We start from the raw sequence: 15,885 nt of genomic DNA on the forward strand, positions 1-15,885 counted from the left end.
TAGTAATAAGGCAGGCCAGTGGTTAAAAATAATTAACATTGAGCATAAAGCTTGAATAATGGCCATAGAAGATGCTGTGAAGCAAAATAGAGAAAAGAATTAATTTTTCATAGGCTAAACCTTAAAATTTCCCTTTGGAATTCAAAAGTGATGAAAAAGAATATCTATAGAATTATAGGATTATGGTAGTAGAATTATTGAAGAAATTTGGTTTTGTTAAGATGTGATAACCTGAGCATGTTGATAAGCTCTGAGAATGTGTCTAGAGAATGACAGCCCCAAGGAGGGAGCTGTGGGTAAACTGTAAGGGAAATAATACATTTCTTTAATCTACCCTGTCCATCCTTAATATGAGCAGAACTGAATTTTTATATGTTGTTGATTAAAGCAACTAGTTGCATTTAATTTTCATGGTAGATAAATTTAACACTATATTTGATATTTACTTCTTTTTAATATGTCTTTATTATTGAAAAGTTCCATACATTTATTTAATACATATTGATCAAGTCTATCCACTACTACCTCCTTTCAACTCCTTGTTTCCCCGTCAATCTTCCTTCTAGTTTCATGTCTTTTCATTTTATTATTTTATTAATAACACCGTGGGACCAATTAGTAATGTCCATATGCACATGGTGTGAGGCCATCTGTTGCACCATGAGAAGCCTACCATTGGCTACATCCCTTAAATGAAAGTAACGTTTCCTCTCCCAGAAATCATCAGCTGCCACTAGTCCCCCTTCCTGCATACAGTGGGATGTGTATTGGCTTGCGGCTGTGCAGGTCTTAATCAGGTAGGCATGGCTGCCGAGTTGATGTGTGCCACAGCTACACCATGTCCAGAAGTCAACATTTTGCAACTCCTTTCTATCTGTGGGTTTGTATATTCTGTCGCCCTCTGTCTTTTCCAAATTTTCTGAGCTTTGTATACTGAGGGTCTGGTGTGGGAGAATTGTCTGTATTCTGTCAATCATGTTTTAATAAAACGCTGATTGGCCAGGCAGGCAGTATAGGCGGGAAAGCCAGACAGGAAGTAGAGGTGGAGCAAAGAGACTGGGAGTATTCTAGAAAGTTCCCTCTGCCAGTTCTGCCCAGACCACTGGAGAGGAAAGATGTAAGCTGTCCCACTGGAAAAGGTACTGAGCCATGTGCTAACGTAGATAAGGATAATGGGGTAACATAAGTTATAAGAGCTAATAAGTAGCCTGACCTAATGGGCCAGTCAGCTTTATAACTTATAGAGATCTCTGTGTGATTGATTTTCCTTGGGAGTTGCCGGTTGTGGGGTACCGGGGTGGGACAGAAACCCCAACAAGCCGGCCCCTCATTCTACAAGAGTCCCTTAGTTACTGAGAATTCATATATTCATTTTGGGTGTTTCCATTCATAAATGGGAATTTTGAGATATCCCATAGAAGCACTAGTCCAGAAACGTTTTTAGTATGTATGACTTCATCTTTGCAATATAATTGTTTAAACAATTTATTCATTTTATTCTTAGTTCTCATTGAAAAAACATATAATAAAATGAAATTAATGATATAAGAATGAAAATAATTTAATGTTTTACCTAAAAATAAAAATTAACAAAGAAAAGTGAAAAATCTTATGCCTCACAAACTCGCTGATTTAGCCTCATCAATTATATATTTGTGAAGATAAAGAAAATGGAATCTTCTTTTATGTGATAGTCAATCAAACATTGAAGACAGCTTGCATCTCATCTATGAGATCTGTTCTCTTTTGAATGCATCCCATTATCAACCTCTTCCTTATATCAGCTAGCTTTCTAAGTATGAACAAGAATCATATACAGTGTCCTTTCTAAAATTTACTCTCAGCAAAACATAAATGTTGAGCTCTTTCTGGTGAAATTTAGATACTCAATCATTTATTTGGGCTTGGTACTTTTTATAAATGTGTAATGCTGACTGCTGTTAAGCTTACACTCAAGGAAAAACAATATTTGTATTCTCCCTACTTGTATATATCTTATATTTTTGTCAGTTCACTTAGGTGAGTAGTCCTTAACGATGTCTAGAAGAACTGTATTCTATCTTAAAACAAATATTTTCATTTTTTTAAGTGATCAAGTGATGTTACCTGCAACGCAATGAGACAGATTTTTGTGTTATCAAAGTTGATCATTGCTACCAGCTAATTGGCTACTTGCTCGAATTCTCAATTGTTAAACATACTCATAAACACACAATGGAACATTAATTTACGTATTTTTATTTATCAAAGTCAGTTAAAAAAATATTTATTTAATAAGATTACTGCTGTTGAAATGTCAGTTTCTATATTACAATTGTATTTCTCTATCATTTTTGCATCAGCCTAAAACTGACCAACCTGAACACTCAAATTCAGGACTAGGAATAAAATAATCAGCATTCCTGCTTTAAATAGTACAAAATGTCATATTTACAAAGCCAAAGAGGAACAAAATCACATGTACTTTGGATGGGGGCCAATATTATTAACAAAAGCTATAAAGATATACTCCATTATTATCTTGTTGAATAAGTATGTCTTGTACATCCTCACAAAAAGCTCCTTTCCTTAAAGAAATGAGTTAATGAGATTGTGTATTGTAGGGTTAGTGCAAATACAGTGTAAGAAAACATGTAGAAAATTAGTTCTGAAGTGTGAGATAATTGTCAGGTACAGAGGGCCTTGGGCTAGACACAAAATAGCCAGGAAGCAGTCATGGTACATCTTGTCTTCACTTGTCTTTGTTAGAGCAAGTGAAAAGGTTAATGTTACTCAGATCCATCCATTCAGAGCGAGAGACTCTGCCACCTTTTAATTCTAAAGATACCCACAGTACCACTGATTCGATTCCTGTGAGAACAATACGGTTTACAGGTTTTCCTAGTAGTATGAATGTCAACTAACCTTTCTCTCTCCCCTGTCTGTCTACCCGTCTCTGTATCTATCTCTAATAGATTTCAATGTTGAAAAAAATTAACCATTTTCAAGTACCAAAATACTAATATTTAGAGATGTATGTTCCATACAATACTTCATTCCAGATAATAAGCCTTCAGGCCCCTCTTTTCTTTTTCCTTTTCTTTCCTCTCTCTCCACACTTTCAGGTTTCTGCCTCCAACATCATCTCAAAATGCTCCTCCCTCCTGAATTCCTAACCACTCAGCACTGTTCAGTTTCTTACATGCCATAGAAACTATGAGTGTCTATGAATACCATCCAGCATTCTTTTATCTTATCTTTCTTCAGTTAAGAATCCAGAGGAAGAGGAAAACAATTCAGTCCTCTCAGAGAGCAGGGGAGAGGAAGCATGTAGACAGAAGGCTGTTTGTTCGTTCCTGGCAGCCCAGACCTGAAATAAACACACAGAACTGTATTAATTAAAGCAGTGCATAGTCAATCACTTAGGCATATTTCTAACTAGCTCTTATATCTTAAATTAACCCATTCCTATTATTTTATTGTAGAAGGAGGCCACTTGTTCGTCCCAGCTGCCCAGAACCAAAATAACCTCACAGAAACTATATTAATTAAAACACTGCTTGGTCCATTAGCTGTAGGTTCTTATTGGCTAACTCTTATATTAATTTAACCTATTTCTATTAATATGTGTATTACAACATGGCAGTGGCTTACCGACAAAGATTCAGCATGTCTGACTCTGACAGCTCCATGGCATCTATTTCTGACTTCCTTCTGCCAGCATTCATTCAAGCTTTCCCTGACTACCTAAGTCCTGCCTTGCTATAGGTCTAAAGCAGTTTCTTTATTCATTCATGGTAAACACAGCACACAGAGGGGACTCCCACATTTTATTTTTACCATGAGGCTTGTAGTTTACTGGTCAAGTTCCTGGGCATCTGTCTCCTTCAGCAGTTACATGGTTTCTCTCTTACTATGCCTACTCTCTTTGTACATCTCTGTTTGGATTTTCTTCCCGGCTTTAATTTGTTAAACCATTGACCAAAAACAGCTTTTTTTTTTATTAATCGGTGACAAAAGAACACATTAACAGCACACAGAGGAGAATCCCACATCACAGAAACACCAGAGTGAACTCAGGACAGTTCAGCTTAAAGTTGGGAACCATGGGGTGAAGTTCTAGGATTTCTGCCAGCTTGGCACAAGGCAGAGAACTGATTGAAAACATTGAAAATACTCAATGTCAGGGTAGAATAAACGAGTTCCAGTACTCACACTCCAGACATAGGTCTAGGACTAGTCATTGGTTGGTCACTCCCACAATCTCTGTACCACATTTATCCCAAAACATCCCATAAGCAGGATAGACTATAGGTCAAAGGTTGTGTGACTGGTTTGTTACCCCAATTCTCCCAATGGAAGTCCTGTCTGGTCACAGGAGATGACCAGTTCAGACTGTGTATCCACAATTGCTAGGAGTCTTAGCTGGGGTTATCCTTGTAGATTTTCCCTTGCACCCCTGTTACTGCCTCTAGTGCCAGAAATCAGAGGCTGGGTGGCACAGAGGCCTAGAATGGAAACAAACATGGTTGAAGAAAAAAAAAGTCCATGTAATGATCCTTAGAGATATTCCGCTATACTCATAGATTGGTTACTACCCCAGTTGTCATCAGAGAGTCTTCATCCTCTAACTGATGGAAACAGGTGCAGAGACCCACTAGACTGATCTCAAGAAATCCTGCTTAAGAGAGAGAGAGGAAGGATTATATGAACCAGAGAGTTCATGTACAACACAAGAAAACCCAGAGAAACAACTAACCAGAGCTTATAGAAGCTCAAAGACCCTGAAAGGGCAAACAGAAAGCCTGCATGAGACCGACCTAGGCCCTCTACTTTTATGTGACAGTTGCGTAGCTTGGTCCACTTGTGTGACTTCTAGCAGTGGGATCAGGGTCTGTTTGTAATGCTTTGACTGGCTTTTGGGAGCCTAATCCTTATACTGGGTTGCCTTGCCCAGCCTTATACATGGGATGTGCTTAGTCCTATAGCAACTCCATGTTGCAGACTTTGTTGATAGCCATGGGAGGCCTGTCCCATTCCGAACAGATCAGGGGAGCAGTGGATTAGCGAGGCAAAGGGAAAAGGGGAGGGGGTGGGAAGAGAGGAGAGAGAGGAAATATTTTTTTTCCAGTCAGGATGCAAAATAAATAAATCAATTTAATAAAAAAAAAAGTTCCAGTACTAGTTGACCACCCACTATGTGAAGGAATGACAACCTCAACTCTCAGATTTCTGTGTGATTTATATTTCTTGATGTTTTCCTAGAATCTAGCAGTTAAGCATTCTTAGTTTAAGAAATGGAAAAGGATGAATAAGGAGAGAGGGAGAGAAAGATAGGGAGAGAAAAAGGTAAAGGGAGAGGGAGAGAAAACGAAAGAGAGAGAGAGAGAGAAAGAGAGAGAGAGAGAGAGAGAGAGAGAGAGAGAGAGAGAGAATATCATTTATATACCTGTACTGTCAACACTGAGGAAGTAGTGTATCTAATTCAAGGCCAAAGTTGAGCTACACTGTGAGACACTTTCGCAAACAAAGTTGAGCAAGAACTAAAATAAATGATCCCAAATTCTCTGGATGTAACATTATTTAATTCCAAATTTAAAATTGGGATGCAACAAAATTTTTCTTTGTTGAAATTTTGAAAGTGTCTTGATAATATGTTTGTCATATAATTTTTATCACTTTATATTTCTCCTTGAAGTTTTACTATACACACATTTTTATTCAAATTTTATTTATTTAAGCATTTATTAAATATAAACATATATTATGTTGATATAAATGTTTGCTTCATTGTTTTCAAATTCCACATGTCTGTTGTAAAAATAATACAAAATATCCTCACATTGTCATTTGCTTTGATTTTGTACTCCTTAAAGTTGAGGAGGTTTTCTCTGTTCCCCATAAAGTATTTATTGATTTTCACTCCTCTGTCATGGTCACCATAATAACCAGCTCATTCTTGGTCTCTCCCTCCTTTTTCGTGATCCCTTTTCGTGCTTCATCTTTTCCTGTTGAGCTGTTTAAACAATTCATCCCTGCAGTTTTATATGAAATAGAAGATCAGAATATAAAGAGGTTAACCTACTTTTTGTTTGTTAAAGAAACACAGTATTAGTTACTAGATTTATTTTCCCTTGTGGAGAGTGGCTTTCATAGTATAATATTCTTTCCTACATAATAAAGACTCCTGTTGGGTGGTAAGAAAAGCAAAATGGAAAAAAAAATAAGAAAAGGAAGGAAGGGAGGAGGGAGAAGAATGGAATAGGGAAATAAAAAGGGAGGGTACACTGGGAGGAAAGACCAGAATCACTGATATGGTCTCCAAATGAATTGTCTCCACTATGTACTAACTGTGCTTCATGCCAGCAGAGGCCAGAGATCTGTAAACACAAGACACCTCCTTATCCATCCCACTGGGTAGCACACTTCCATACCTCAGGTCTCTCTGAGACTGGCATTATCTTCGCTCACTCAGCAGAATAGTTGGGAGGAAAATTGGGAGATGTGTAAACCCCAGAAAGCAGCAAGCAGCTTCGATGGCTGTTGAGATAATGAGGATTATTTTAAACATTATCAGTGACATAAATGAGGTAAGTGTAATGTTTAAGGACTGAGATGCCCCAGGAGTTCTTAATATCATTGACTTCCTGCTTGCTTAATGCTAATTTTATGTTCTTTTGATATTTTTGTTAATTAAATTTAATCCTATGATACTATGAGTGATAGTGGTTTGTTTTATGTAACAGCAAATTGTTTGAATGGCAGGAGCAAAGGCGTTCTAAAAAGGTGCTATTCTGAACAACTAAGCCATGACTTAAAAGAGTCCCATTATGTAAGTGCTATACACAGGTTCACTAATAAAGGTAGCCTTAAAACAAACAAACAAAACAGCTGGGAGAGTTTAATACATGGTTTCTCTAAGGTTGTCAGTTAGAGGAAATCTTAACAGGGCATTTGTGTGTGTGTGTGTGTGTGTGTGTGTGTGTGTGTGTGTGTGTGTGTGTGTCACATGTTTGATTTGTGTGCTGTGTCCTGATAGATGGAAAACATATCAAATGAGGGAAGATATCAAATGCCATCAGCCCCTGTTTCTCGGAACAAGAGACAGCAGGTGAGGTCTATTAACATAATTTTCAGCCTCAACAGGAGAGGGCTCTATACTCAGCCCTTCCCAAGACAGTTCTCTTGACTCTCTTCTTCCTTGCTCAGCCCTAATGCTTTCCATGTCCTTTCAAAATTCTCCATAGCCTCTGGGTCATAAATTTAGAAATTGAAACTTGTCATAAAAGGGTAGAAATCATTCTTGATAAGGAACAATTAGTAAGTATCGAGGATGGGTGTGGGTAGCTGTGGGGTCTGGAGTTTAAGGACTGAGTTGTGGGGTTGGCTTGGGTATGCTGATATGGATGCTTAGGTGTGCAAGTGTGAGAACTGGGGTTTATGACATAAGAGTTGGAGTGCATATACATGCGTGTGAGGCTTGGGGTACGTGAGAGTGGGAGTTGGGGTGTATGAGTGTGGAGACAGTGGTTTGTTTCCAGTGAGGTTGGGGTGTGGCCTCTTTTCCCACAAATGACACCAATCGAAAATAGAATCCATTTACTCTGGAGTTTTAAAAGGTATAACTTTCCTATGTTCTCACATGGATTATAATATTGTATGGATTGTGTATGCTTTGTAACAGGAAACATACTACATTCATGATTGAGAAATTATTTGCTACTCTAACAACTGGTCAAGAAATACTAAGGGGACATAATGAGTAATGCCTAAGAGACTCATGGGAAATGAAATGGAACCATTTGAACCTCTACTACTTCATGAAACACTATCCTGTGCAATTATTCAATAAATGTGAGGGTCTCTTAATGAATTAATGGTATTTCCATGACAACTGACTGTCCCCCCAACTGCATTATTTTCAGACTACTGTGTTAGCACATCATCTTAGCTGTTAGGAGATAAGGTCTTGGTGCTGTCTTCCTCATTTGAATCCTGGCCCCAATGTGCTCTGGCTTTTCAGTTTGAGACAATGACACCCCCTCTTGTCTTCAATTTCTTATTTCTACAATGAAGCAATGGGAGTAAAACCCCCTTGGGTCTATCATTCAATAAAAGTTCATCACAGTTTTCTACATTCACACAAGAGTCTGATCAACACCTCCCTAAATTAGTCACAGATGAAAGAAGAAGCCTCTACAGCCATCCAAATCCAGCTTTACAGTCAGCGCTTGCTCTTTCAGGGCAGTGCCTTGGTCCATGTTTGCTAAATCTACTAATTTCCCTACGCCTTGCTGAAGCCTTCACTAAATTTTGCCAAATCTTTCCTTCAAGTAATATAAAATTTTTCTCAAATGAGGAATGCAGATTCCAGAAGATTCTCTAGCATTAGCAATTAATGTTTTTTCTGCAATAAAAGAATGATAAGCCTAGTTTATAAGGTTGTTGTGAATGGATAAAACACATACACAAGTGCAGAGGACCAGACACACCCAACATAGATATGCACACACAGAACACATAGGAATATATATATATATTCACACATACACATACACCCACAGGAGTAGATGAACAGGGAGAAGTGTACACATATACAAACATATACATTTCTGTCTTCAGCATCATAGATTTGTTCCAAGATTTCTCACAAGCACTAAACTTCAATGATATTTAATTCCTTTATATTAAATTGAAGGATATATATGCATTTCACACACATATATCATCTTATGTATCTTAAGTAGCCTCTAGATTATTTGAAAATCAAACATAATGTAATTACTACAGAAATAGCCCTCTTACTGATCTTCAATAAATTAGAACAACAGAAAAGATTCATACACATTCAGCTCATAAAAAGTTTTACTTAATATTTTCCAGTTAAAGTTGGTTGAATTTGAGAAAGAATCCCATGAATACAAAAACCAATTGTTTATGAATTAGTTAATACACATAATTGTGTAGGGAATATGTGGGTGTAATATATATGTTATATCTATTTTATATATACACAACTATGTGTGATATAAGGTTCATGTGTAGATTATATTATTTTTCATTTGTATATGATTCTTCTACAGTAGATTACTAGGTTTAGATGCAGATGTTCCTCACCAATTATCCTATTATGGTGTTCAGATATTACTATACAAAACAGGTTAACTCATATGTGATAGCATGGAGCTGTCCTTGCATAGTTGCTATAGTGACTCTGATTCCATTTTACCTCTCTTTTTCTCACTTGGTGCACCTTATAACCCTGAAAATCTGAATGGATGCTGATGCCCCTCCACCATCTTCTAAACCACATATGTAGGAGAAAAATACCTCTTTTATGACTAACAATGCTGTTAATGCTATCTTCCCATAGTATTCCTATAGACTAAAATCTTTCAGAGATATTTGATATCTGTGAACAGAATGTCTTGCTTACACATCAACCAAAATCAAGTCCAGGGTACTAAAGGCAGACTAGAATAAAAATCTGAAATAATGTCAAAAGAAGAGAAGAAAGCCTTAGATCAGTGTAACATGAGTTTCTGTCCTGCCTGGTTTCTGTCCTCCTACCAGGTTCCAAAGAATCACACACAGAGTCTATATTAGTTATAAACTGATTGACCCATTAGCTCAGGCTTCTTATTAGCTCTTATAACTTATATTAACCCATTATTCTTATCTATGTTAGCCACATGGCTTGGTACCTTTTTCAGTGGGGTAGGTCACATCTTTCTTCTTTTGTGTCTGGACAAGACTGCAGAAAGAGCTTCCTTCTTACCAGAATGCTCCTGTTCTCATTGATCTACCTCTACTTCCTGTCTAGTTGTCCTGCTTATACTTCCTGCCTGGATACTGGCCAATCTGCATTTATTTAAAACATAATTGACAGAATACAGAATTGTTCTGCACCAGATCAGTATCCTCAAATTCTGCGAAGTTTTCTTTATAGAAAACTTTCATAGCTTGGAATGTGTGGTGTTACCTAGAATAGGAAAAAGCAGACTCAATCAATTTGTGCATGCATTTTATTTACCAGAAATAGCACTTTCATTTTGTGTCTGTCATCGTTTGTGCTTGCTGTATGTTTTTAGTTTATACTATTTACTAGATTATTAACTTTAATCTTAACATATGAATCCTAGCAATTTACAAATGCCCTGAACAGAGCCCTTTCCTGATGCATGGTCCATGCTAAAGAGCTACACTAGAAATTAACTATACAAGTGCCACCAAACAGCAAGTCACTTGTATAAGTGCCATTCATTATTTTAAACCTTAGTTTTCTTAAAATCTTCTGCATATATGTTATGGTTCTTGGCTTGGTGTTTTTGGGGGAATCCTGACAGTGGGAGTAAGGGTGTCTCTGACTCTTTTACCTGAACTTGGGATCCTTTGCCTTCTATTGGCTGCCTTGCCCAGCCTGGACATGAGGGTTTATATCTGGTATTATTGCATCTTGTTGAGTCATGTTCAGTTGATGCCTCTGGGAGGCCTATTCTTTTCTGGGGGGAAAGACAGGTGAGGTAGTAGATCTTGGGGAGAGGGAAAGTGTGCAGGAATGGGAGGAGTAGAAGGAGGGGAAGCTACAGTTGGGATGTACTGTATGAGAGAAGAATAAATTTTAAAAAACTTTATATCAAATAACTTTGTATCTATTAGGCCAATAAAACTTATCACCATTTTCAGTTCATTAATAATATCAAACCAAATCATTCTACATTTTTAGTTGTATCTTTAGCAATTTAGAATTATAAGTTTTCTATAAAATCATGACTTCTGGCTGGACTTTATATCAATGAGTTTATTCCTAGCCCTTGGGCGGCAGAGCCATGCAGATTTCTGAGTTAGAATCCAGCCTGGTCTATAGAGTTCTAGACAAATCAGGACTACATACACTCTGTGTCAAGAAAAAAAAAAAGATTTCTTTGAATCAGAAGCAATTTTTCTCCTTTTTAAAATGGAGGCAAGAGCTGATAACATCATCATGGCTTATCTTATTTGAGAGCTTTCTAAGTGAAGCCAGATAGCCATAATTCCATTGCTTTTCTTGGTTGACAGAATCAATCAACTCACATATTTTTCTGGTACCGACCATGAACATAGCATTGAGTAAGGCCTGTGAACCAATACAAGTCCAAAAAGAGGGAGACAAGATTATAAATTCCAAATTGGAAAGTGTACTTTTAAAATCAGTTTCCACAACATTATTTATGCACATGGAGTATGTGAGGATGTGTGTGTGTACGCGTATGCGTGTGTGTGTGTGTATGTGTGTGTGCGCACGCGCGATTTTAGGAATCATTGCTTATAATTATTTGGTTAAAACTTCATATACTATTAACATATATGGCATTCAGAATTATTCAGGGAAATGTTACTTCCTGGAGCTTTTGTGGTCTTGAGTAACTGCAATTTTCTTCTGATAACACAATACACCAGTGTCTCTGTCCTACAGAGGGGCCACTCTACCATTTCAGCTGATGTCAAAGGTTTTGTTGGGAACAAACTACTAGTAAGTTCAAAGATTAGGAGACCCACCTGAACTACAAGATCCCTTTGAACCATCTTGTTCTGCATTTATACATGAATCTACTTGAGCTCTGATCTTGAGTTCAAGTGATCTTCGTAGACCTGTGTCTCAAGGGACCAAACTAAAAGTCAAAGGAGTGATACTTCCCTGCATTGACAGATGGTGATCACGGCTGGTTGCAAAGACCATTATATATATTATATATATATAATCCTCACTGTTGAGATTTTCAGGTTGTATTTATGATAGATGTAAAAATCAGAATTAAATGAGTAAACATGAAAAAATCCTTCTTAATCTTTTTTCAAGATTTTTGTCACAGTAAGGATTAGTTAAGAGAGATAAATCACTATCTATCCAGGGTAATGCAATACTCTGATTATTTCAAGAGAAAAACATTTCAACATAATATAGTGCATTTGAATAAACATGTATTGCAAGCCAAATTGTACATATTTGGTGCCTAGTAGAAGTTAGGACCTGAAGAGTCACTGACAGTAATTTCATTTACCGAAGTGAATGAGTCAAGCACATTTTAAAAAAATAGATGCTTGAAGGACTCTCCTTTAATCATTATGAGCTCAGTTTTCAACACTGGTCTCCCAATTAACAATTTCAATTCACCTAAATAACTCTCCTGATATAATTTCAAGAGAGGAAGACTCACTTGCATTTTCAGACGGCTCAGTCGATGTCCAGCCATCTAATTCCTTTGCACAGAGGATTCAACAAACCTCCATCCCCCCCCTTTTATTTTTCTGCTTATTTCTTGTTCTCCAAGTCTATGACCTAAAATGCTCCTCAGGTAGGAGTTATTGTAAATTTTGGGGATGGAAAAATAAATTTAACCCATTTAAATATGTTGGGTAGTCAGAATTGCTACCATTTCAAATATTAAACTATTGCACATGATAATTTAAGCTTCTTTTGTAAAAACATTTTGTTGTTTTGATCGAGACCCACTTATTCCCAGTTGGATTTGAACTACTGATCTTCCTGCTTCCACTTCCCAAGGGCTGAAATCCAACAATGTGTTCCTGTACTCAGCTAAAGATTTAGTTATATTTGTCAGCAGTCTAAATACAGTTAATTCTCTTTAGAAATCTGTCCTAAAGACAAAATAGTTACAAATAAACATGTCAATAATGGAATCCATAAGTCTTATATTCAATATATTACCAATAATAGAAAAATAATAATAATAGTAATATTTGTAAAATATTATATTAGTTTTCTCATATAGAAAAACAAAGTCTAATCAAAAGTGGAAAATATAAAAATATTTCATTAATTCCAGTTATATGAAGCTTAGGAGCTTGCAAAACTTACCCATGACACAAATCAACATAACATTTACCTACACATGCTGAGAATGATTAAACTATATGAATTGATTTTCTTAGGTGAAGTTTCCAATGAATGTTTTTTTGAGATATGGCTTACATGACTTATTCCATAGATAGTTGTCAAAATTCATTCTGCTAAAAACATGGAAATCCACTTTATGTAAATTTCCTCAATTACAAATGAAGCATTTGTAGAATATACACATTGGCAGGTATTGTTTCCTTAGTCTCAGCTCTGATGCTATCATGGGATTTGGAGCCTCATGATGTGGGGACTAGAGCTGCAAAGGCCAAGTAACTCTCGGTTTAGCTCTGCCAAAGCAGGAAGAAAGGCAGAAGAGAGAGAATAAGGCTGAAGGATTATTAGACCTTGCCTTTTCCTATTTATTTCTTGTTTGTTATCATTCTGTTGTAACAGGAAGGCCGGGCTTGTTGGGGTTTCTGTTCTGCCCAGTTCCTACAATTGTTGGGTCCCAAAGAAAGATCACACAGAGAGTCTACATTTACTGTTACATAAACTGTTTGACCCATTAGCTCAGGCTTCTTGCTAACTCTTATAACTTATATCAACCCATTATTGTTATGTATGTTAACCACATGGCTTGGTACCTTTTTCAGTGGGGCAGGTCATATTCTGCTTCTTTGGTGATCTGGGCAGGAATCTGGGAAGAATGGGCTTTCTCCTTCCCAGCATTCTCCTGTTCTCATCACCCCCGCCTCTACTTCCTGTCTGGTCAACCCACCTATACTTTTTGCCTGGCCAATCAGCGTTTATTTAAAATATGATTGACAGAATACAGACAATTCTCCCACACCATTCTGTGTGTAGCTCCTTGGGATGTAATTCCAGGTCATATTTTTACCCACCTGGCAGCAGTTTGACCGACAACATCAGTTCAGTCCAAATTCATTGTGTAGGTTTTGTCAGTACTACAGACAAAAGAACAGTTTACATCACAGGGTCCAGCAATTGGAGACTGTTGAAGACTGGGATGCCTCCAGAAGCCTGGAGCTGTGTATATGCAGTTAGATAGACTATGGATCTACTCTTTCGCAAACTTCACAGCCTAATGGGAGATGGAAGACTTTTCTGGGATATTGGAATGAAAAATCTTTGACACTAGCCACTTCAAACAAAAGGACAATCAACACTTTTCACATGTGAAGCTTTCAGAAACTTGGCTGACCTCACGTATAGTTGACCTCTATTTCTCCGCTCCTACTGGCAAATGACTGGCATATTTCTCTTTAGGGAAATAGATCAGTTGAAGAGAAATGGACGTAACTATGACAACTTGTGGTTGCAGCCCAAACAGATGGGATTTTATTCAATTATTCTTCCATGAGACCCATTAATAAGTAATCTTTTTAAAAATGCATAGTGGCCTTAAAATTTGCATTTTAACATCATATTTTAACACAAATAGAGAAATATGAATCATCACATAAATTTGGGAATCCCAAGCAAGAGAAGAGGAGAGAAAGAAAGAGGAGGAAGAAAGAAGGAAAAACTGTGATACAAACAGAAACTAAGAAAATGGATAAAATAAAGTAAACAGAAGGAAACTTACAAGGAAAGGTAAATTCATAATTAATGAATAACTACCACTTTTATATGTGTCACAGAATAGCACTGAAGAAGATAAAGGGTGTGTTGTGTGTGTGTGTGTACAAGCACACACTACAAAAGGAGAAATCAGAAACATGGAGAATGAATCAGAATGTAAAAGAGAAAATACAGGCTGGTGGGAAGATGGTTCCAAGCAAAGGTCTTTCCTTACAAGTATAAGGGCCTGAGTTTAATCCCTGAGACTTCCATGGTGGAAGAACTCCTACAAGTTGTTCTCTGATGCTCACAATGGTACTATGTTATATGTGCAGGTACACAAAAAGCTAAGTGAACAAATGCAATAAAAATTCATCAAAACTAGGAATAGAAATGAAAATTTACAGGGCTGGAGAGATGACTCAGTGTTTAGAACACTTGGGGCTCTTTCAGAGGACCTACGTTTCATTACCAGCACCCATACGTGCTGTGTAATATTAGTTTAGGATGTGTTGCATTTGTTTATGCTGTGGCATATTTGTTTAATGATTAAAAGATTTTTGTATCATACTATGTTGCACTTGTTTAACTCTGTAAAGCTGTGTTACTTTGCCTGTCTAAAACATTTGATTGATCTAATGAAGAGCTGAACGGTCAATGGTTAGCCAGGAGAGAGATACATGGGGCTGGAAGGCAGACAGAATAACTAGAAAGAAAAATCCAGGATTGAGAGAAGAGCAAGGAGCAAGAAAAGGAAGAGGGGGACACCAGCAGCCAGCCACTCAAAACAAGCCAGCTATGAAGTAAAAGTAAAAGTAAGATTATACAGAAGAAAGATAAAAAGTTCAGGGGCAAAACATATCAAAGAGAAACAGGATAATTTAAGTTAGAAAAGCTGGCTAGAAACAAGCCAAACTACGACTGGGAATTTGTAAGTAAGAATAACACTCCCTGTGTATTTGTTTGTGAGGTGGGTGGTGGACCCCCCAAAAGTTTAAAAACAAAAAACAACTACACAAACTACACATGTTTACTACCAACTTCATTTCCATGAGAATCCATTACCTCTTTCTGGCCTCCTCCAGTACTTCATACAAGCAATACACAGATGAACTTGCAAGTAAAATACCAAAAAACATAAAATATAATAAATCTCCTTAAAATTTTAAATTCCCTTAACATAAAAGAAAAGGGGAATATACATGAAAGATATAATCACTAAAGACTATAAATAACATTCCAATTTTCCAAGGAAAGTTGTAAAGAGAAAGTAGAAGTAAAAGTAAACCTCAAATATATTAAGGTCTTCTCTATGTTGTCAAATAGTCCATTCTGTAATAAACACACTTATTTTTATACAGCAGTAATTAATTCCTGGTTCCTTTTGCTTTAATTAATTTTAAAAGAATAAATGGCAACTTACATGTCATACTAAAATTCAATTAAACATTCAGCAATGAACAAAATTCCACATATAAAATAAA

At 36.8% G+C, this 15,885-nt stretch overlaps 1 long non-coding RNA gene across 1 annotated transcript; it reads right to left on the bottom strand.

Moving 5' to 3' along the window:
- Nucleotides 1-2,263: 2,263 nt before the first annotated feature.
- LOC125399167 (uncharacterized) lies at nucleotides 2,264-15,586 on the bottom strand. Its single transcript, XR_007231636.3, has 3 exons — nucleotides 6,414-15,586; nucleotides 5,822-6,014; nucleotides 2,264-3,349 (listed from the first exon to the last, which is right to left on the bottom strand). It is a non-coding gene; the product is annotated as an uncharacterized LOC125399167 (long non-coding RNA).
- Between the last annotated feature and the right edge of the window lie 299 nt (nucleotides 15,587-15,885).

The sequence above is a fragment of the Myodes glareolus genome, chromosome 3, assembly GCF_982192425.1.
Source record: "Myodes glareolus chromosome 3, mMyoGla1.1, whole genome shotgun sequence".
NCBI classification, from domain to species: Eukaryota; Metazoa; Chordata; class Mammalia; order Rodentia; family Cricetidae; genus Myodes; species Myodes glareolus.